Source organism: Triticum urartu, chromosome 5 (genome assembly GCF_003073215.2).
Source record: "Triticum urartu cultivar G1812 chromosome 5, Tu2.1, whole genome shotgun sequence".
Lineage (NCBI taxonomy): Eukaryota > Viridiplantae > Streptophyta > Magnoliopsida > Poales > Poaceae > Triticum > Triticum urartu.
The window spans coordinates 655999086-656006725 of NC_053026.1; positions in this window are offsets into that span (position 1 = coordinate 655999086).

A 7640-nucleotide genomic window follows, 5' to 3' on the forward strand; every position below is an offset into this window, starting at 1 on the left:
TAACACTTAGCAACCGAACCGTTATTTATTACCCTGGTGCTACTAGGAGTACTAGTAAAGTACACAATAGTATAACGTATATTCAAAATACTTCTGTCGACCTTGCCAACCTTCTCATCTACCAAGTATCTAGGGTAGTTCTTCAGTGACCATTCCCCTCATTACAGAAGCACTTAGTCTTGGGTTTGGGTTCAACCTTGGGTTTCTTCACTAGAGCAGAAAATGATTTGCCGTTTCATGAAGTATCCCTTCTTTCCCTTGCCCTTCTTCAAACTAGTGGTTTTACTAACCATCAACAATTGATGCTCCTACTTGATTTCTACTTTCGCGGTGTCAAACATTGCGAATTGCTCAAGGATCATCATGTCTATCCATGATATGTTATAGTTCATCACGAAGCTCTAATAGCTTGGTGGCAGTGACTATGGAGAACCATCACTATCTCATCTGGTAGATTAACTCCCACTCGATTCAAGCGATTGTAGTACTCGGACAATCTGAGCACGTGCTGAACGATTGAGCTTTTCTCCCTTAATTTACTGGCTTAAGAAACTTGTCAGAGGTCTCATACCTCTTGACGTGGGCACTAGTCTGAAATCCCAATTTCAGTCTTTGGAACATCTCATATGTTTTGCGACGTTTCGAAAACATCTTTGGTGCCACAATTTTAAACCGTTAGCATTACGCACTGAACTATCACGTAGTAATCAAAATGTGTATGTCAGATGTTTTGCAACATCTACAGATGACACTCGAGGTTCAGCACACCGAGCGGTGCATTAAGGACATAAGCCTTCTGCATAGCAATGAGGATAATCCTCAGTTTACGCACCCAGTCCGCATAATTTCTACTCTCAACTTTCAACTAAATTTTCTCTAGGAACATATCTTAAACAGTAGAACTAAAGCGTAAGTTACGACATAATTTGCAAAGACCTTTTGTCTATGTTCATGATAATTAAGTTCATCTGATTATTTAATGAACTCCCACTTAGATAGACATCCCTCTAGTCATCTAAGTGATACATGATCTGAGTCAACTAGGCCGTGTCCGATCATCATGTGAGACGGACTAGTCATCATCGGTGAACATCTTCATGTTGGTCGTATCTACTATACGACTCATGTTCGAGCTTTCGGTCTCTTGTGTTTCGAGGCCATGTATGTGCATGCTAGCACTACTAGGGAAAACCTTATACACAGAATCTTAGCAGCAGCGCGGTATAAAAACAGATGCTACTGCTAATTAGCAGCAACGAGCTTTAGAAAAGAGCGCTGCTAATGACTGAGTAGCAGGAGCGCTCTAGGTGAAAAGAGCGCAACTACTATAATTGCCACGGTGTTGCCTCCAGGCTAGATATAGTAGTAGCGCCCTTCCCGTGGACGCGCTACTGCTAAAGAACTTAGTAGCAGCGGTTTTGCTCAAAACTCGCTGCTGGTAAGTATGACCGCAACTAATTAAGTTTAATCCCATACTGCTAAGCGAACAAGGTGTTTACCACCTGAAATATGTTGCTTCTCAACCTATCTCGAGCACTTGGTCTTCATTGAACTATATGTGTATGATTTGTGGTTGCAATATGAATCCTCGCCTGTGCCTATACAGGTAAAGTGAGGATTCATGTTGACTATTTAGATTATACACAAAAAGATCAATGATGACCAATGTATATTTTTGATGTTTTTACTAAACAAAAGAAATAACTGCTTCCATTAGCAGTAGCGGTTTTTCCCAAAACGCGCTGTAGATAAGTTAGCTATAGCGCGTTTTTTGTACGTGCGCTACTGCTAGTTCGAGTTAACCACCCCCCGCATCAAAATTTCGCTAAGTTCTCCTTTCCCCCCCACCGGCCTGTTCCCCTACTCCCTGTCGCCGCCGCCCGAGCCCGAGCGCGCCTGCGCCCTCACCGCCGCCGCCGCCCGCCCGCCCTCAACCTCACCGCCGCCGCTCTCGACCACACTGTCGCCGCCCTCGACCGAGCCCGCCGCCCAGGACCGCCGCCCTCCCGATCCCGAGCCCGCCCTCGCCGCCCCTCCGTCGCCGAGCACCTCCCCGCCATCGTCTCTCCCTTTGTAAGCCCCCCACCCCTCCCCCACCCCCTCTCTCTTTGCTTAGTTAGTAGATGATTTTAGTAGTAGTAGATGCTAATTTAGGGTTCATAGATAATGATTTTTAGAAGTAGTGGATAGATGTTAATTAGTAGTAGATGTATAATTAGTAGTAGTACATGTTAATTAGTAGTAGATCTAGTAGTTAGATGTTAATTAGTAGTAGTAGATGTGCTAGTTTCTTTCTATTTATAGTAAGTTTATATTTAGTAAGAACTAGTTGAATTAATAGAACTAGTTTAGTTTTAGTTGAACTAGTTAAGTTTTAGTTGAACTAGTATAGTAAGTAAATTAATAACTAGTTGAACTACTTCATTTTTAGAAAGAACTAGTTTTTTTGTTTTTATACTAAGTTTATATTTAGTAAGAACTAGTTGAATTAATAGAACTAGTTGAACATGCCATATTTGGTGTTATTTTTTAGTTTAAGCAATTATTTCATGTTTTGGTTACACCTCCGAGTGGCCTATGTTTTGCCGGAGTGTTGATTAATTTCCGTTCCGGCAAATTTTAGACGCTCGATATGTCCTTTTTTAGCAAAGGTCATGCCGGATTTTTCCGTGAATTCTGGCATGACTTGTGCTAGAATATGTGGGAAATATCGAGTGGCCTGGATTTTCTTTGAAAAATAATGATCTAATTTAGGTTTTTTAGTACATATATTTAATTGTACAAGTTTAATCTTTGAATTATGAACGTAGGAAATGTCGTACTCAGACGACGACAGTCTCCCGGGGGAGTGCAGCTGGTGCCACGACGATCGAGGTATGTGCGACAGGTTCGTTGAGCTGGACGAAGATCGGCGCTTCAACATTAACCTCGAGGAGACCTTCGATGTTGAAACGGTACGCAACAACGACAAGTGTTTTTTTCGTAATTAAGCATGACTTCAACTATTTCAACGTCTAATTTTCATCTTTTACAATTCGACTAGCTTATCCCATGCCATGCAAGACGCTATGTCTTAGAGAGGATGGGTTTTGAAGACCATGAAAATTTTCAAACAAAGAAAATACACCTAAGGACCCATCATGATATCGATTTTGAAGTAAATCTGTATAATTCTCAGAGCATAACCCATTTTGGTTGTCAAAATTGGGAAGCACTTTGCAAAATGTATGGTTTTTATGAGGGTATGATTGTCACCATGGATCTTGGTCATCCTGACATCAAGCAAGACAATATGGACATTTGGGTCCTTGTTGATACGCTTCCGATTCTACCGCAATGTGAGTTTCTCAAACATAGTTATTAACTAATTTATATTGTTTATTTCAAAATAGTTGACAGCTTATTTTGAATCTTCAAAGAATGTGTAGAAGATGGTAGACAAAACCCACTACACTGATGGCTCCGAATTAACTTATAAGGAGAAAAATCATCTGATTGCTTATTGTACTTTTTTTTGAGAATTACAATACCTATTATCGAACTCCTCCAAATTATGGTGAATACGTGCCACTAGTGCACGTGTTGAACCATGATAACTTCTATGGAGATACCCTGGTAAGATATTTTACTAGTATGACATCCATGCATCTTTTGCATACTTCTAAAACTAGTACATCATTGCTAACTACGAAGTTATTACTATGTTTTTCAACAGAAAATCCCGATGGATTGTGTGCCTCATCTGATGTATTACAATGGTCGCCTTGAAGTTCTGAACCTACAGCCAGGTCATCCTACGGATCTCACCTGTGCATATCGAATTTCTAAAACCGGTAACACATGCTAATCAAAGAGTGGAAAAAATGTTTGGACATTCATAAGGAGGTTCTTGGAAGCAACATTAAGAGAAAGGCAAGAATTGGAGACAGGATAATCTGCATTCTCCATAATGGAGAGCGAGGGGCTATCTTGTTTTTTGCTATTTTACCTTAGAGAATATAGTAGGTCCTAAGAGAATGTAGTAGGTCCTATGAGGTACAATATGTTTATTATGTGATACAATGTGTTAGAGTTGAAGATGTCAGGAGTACTTGTGATTACGACTAGTGACCAATGATATGATGATGATGATAAGTTGTTAATGATATGATGTTGAGGATATTTATTATATCATTGGGTGAAAGAACCGCGGATTAGTTTCAAGTGGATGTCCGTCCACTTGAAACTAGTCCACACGGTTCTTTCACCCCGTGATGTAATAACTCATTATGATGTAAAAACAATTTGTAAATTCCTGTTGTATGAAAATTTGTGTAAAGGTGTACGAATACAACATGAAATAAAAGAGAAATAAAATACGAAATAATAGTAGCAGTGTGGGTAGAGAGAAGCGCTACTACTAATTACCAGCAGTGCTCCTCCTGGAACTCGCTGCTACTAAGTCGATTTAGCTGTAGCGTGGGTGGAGGCACGCTACTTCTATTCGTTAGCTGTAGCGCCTTATCAGTAGCGCACCACTCCGCGCTACTGATAGGTCTAAAACCTGCGCTGCTGCTAGCCTTTTCCCTTGCAGTGTAGGCTCGTCAAGTCAACCTAAGTGTTTCGCATGTGTAAATCTAGCTTGCACCCGTTGTATGCGGACGTTAGAATCTATCACACCCGACCATCATGTGGTGCTTCAAAACAACGAACCTTTGCAACGGTGCACACTTAGGGGGAACACATCTCTTGAAATTTTAGTGAGGGATCATCTTATTTATGCTACCTCGTTCTAAGCAAATAAGATGTAAACATGACAAACATCACATGCAAATCATAAAGTGACATGATATGGCCAATATCATCTTGCGCCTTTTGATCTCCAACTTCGAGGCACGGCATGATCACCTTCGTCACCGGCATGACACCATGATCTCCATCATCATGATCTCCATCATCGTGTCTTCATGAAGTTGTCTCGCCAACTATTACTTCTACTACTATGGCTCACGGTTAGCACTAAAGTAAAGTAATTACATGGCGTTTTTCATTGACACGCAGGTCATACAATAAATTAAGACAACTCCTATGGCTCCTGCCGGTTGTCATACTCAACGACATGCAAGTCGTGATTCCTATTACAAGAACATGATCAATCGCATACATCACATATATATAATTCATCACATCCTTTTGGCCATATCACATCACATAGCATACCCTGCAAAAACAAGTTAGACGTCCTCTAATTGTTGTTGCATGTTTTACGTGGCTGCTATGGGTTTCTAGCAAGAACGTTTCTTACCTACGCAAAACCACAACGGTGATATGCCAATTGCTATTTACCCTTCATAAGGACCCTCTTCATCGAACCCGATCCGACTAAAGTGGGATAGACAGACACCCGCTAGCCACCTTATGCATCAAGTGCATGTCAGTCGGTGGAACCTGTCTCACGTAAGTGTACGTGTAAGGTCGGTCCGGGCTGCTTCATCCCACAATGCTGCCGAATCAAGATAAGACTAGTAACGGCATGAAAATTGAACAAATCATCGCCCACAACTACTTTGTGTTCTACTCGTGCATAGAATCTACGCATAGACCCAGCTCATGATGCCACTGTTGGGGAACACAGCAATAATTCAAAATTTTCCTACGTATCACCAACATCAATCTAGGAGACACTAGCAACGAGAGAGAGGGAGTGCATCTTCATACCCTTGAAGATCGCTAAGCAGAAGAGTTACAAGAACACGGTTGATGGAGTCGTACTCGCGGCGATTGAAATCGCGGAAGATCCGATCTAGCGCCAAACGGACGGTGCCTCCGTGTTCAACACACTGATAACCCGCAAGTATAGGTGATCGCAACAGTTTTCGAGGGTAGAGTATTCAACCCAAATTTATTGATTCGACACAAGGGGAGCCAAAGAATATTCTCAAGTATTAGCAGCTGAGTTGTTAATTCAACCACACCTGGAAACTTAATATCTGCAGCAAAGTGTTTTTTTTGACAGAAAGACTGTAAGGGAACCCCCTATAGTGCAGCAAAGTGTTTAGTAGCAAAGTAATATGATAGTAGTGATAACGGTAACAAAAGGTAACAGTAGTAAAAGCAATGCTTTTGGTATTTTGTAGTGATGATAGCAATAGCAACGGGGAAGTAAATAAGCGAAGAACAATATGTGGAAAGCTAGTAGGCAGTGGATCAGTGATTGAGAATTATGCTGGATACGGTTCATCATGTAACAGCCATAACCTAGGGTGACACAGAACTAGCTCCAGTTCATTGATATAATTTAGGCATTATTCAGAATATAGTCATACATGCTTATGGAAAAGAACTTGCATGACATCTTTTGTCCTACCTCCCGTGGCAGCGGGGTCCTTATGGAAACTAAGGGATATTAAGGCCTCCTTTTAATAGAGAACCGGAACAAAGCATTAACACATACTGAATACATGAACTCCTCAAACTATGGTCATCACCGGTAAGTATCCTGATTATTGTCACTTCGGGGTTAACGGATCATAACACATAATAGGTGACTATAGACTTGCAAGATAGGATCAAGAACACTCATATATTGATGAAAACATAATAGGTTCAGATCTGAAATCATGGCACACGGGCCCTAGTGACAAGCATTAAGCATAGCAAAGTCATAGCAACATGAATCTCAGAACATAGTGGATACTAGGGATCAAACCCTAACAAAACTAACTTGATTACATGATAGATCCCATCCAACCGATCACCGTCCAGCAAGCCTACGATGGAATTACTCACGCACGATGATGAGCATCATGAAATTGGTGATGGAGGATGGTTGATGATGACGATGGGGACGGATTCCCCTCTCCGGAGCCCCGAACGGACTCCATATCAGCCCTCCCGAGAGGTTTTAGGGCTTGGCGGCGGCTCCATATCGTAAAACGTGATGATTTCTTCTCTCTGATTTTTCTCTCCCCAAAACTCAATATATCGAGTTGGCACGGGGCCCCTAGGGCGCGCCCCACCCTCGTGAGTAGGTGATGGGCCCCCTGGCCTTCATCTTTTGCAGGTATTTTTCATATTTTCTGAAAAGTTTCTCCATGAAGTTTGAGGTCATTCTGAGAATGTTTGCTCCTGCACATAAATAACACCATGGTAATTCTGCTAAAACAGCGTCAGTCCGGGTTAGTTCCATTCAAATAATGCAAGTTAGAGTCCAAAACAAGGGCAAAAGTGTTTGGAAAAGTAGATACGTTGGAGACGTATCAACTCCCCCAAGCTTAAACCTTTGCTTGTCCTGAAGCAATTCAGTTGACAAACTGAAGGTGATAAATAAAAACTTTTACAAACTCTGTTTGCTCTTGTTGTTGTAAATATGTAAAGCCAGCATTCAAGTTTTCAGCAAAGATTATAACTAACCACATTCAGAATAACTCATAGATCTCAAGTTTACTCATATCAATAGCATAATCAACTAGCGAGCCATAATAATAAATCTAGGATGACAACACTTTCTCAAAACAATCATAATATGATATAACAAGGTGGTATCTTGCTAGCCGTTTCTGAGACCGCAAAACATAAATGCAGTGCACCTTTAAAGACCAAGGACTAACTAGACATTGTAATTCATGGTAAAAGAGATCCAGTCAAGTCATACTCAATGT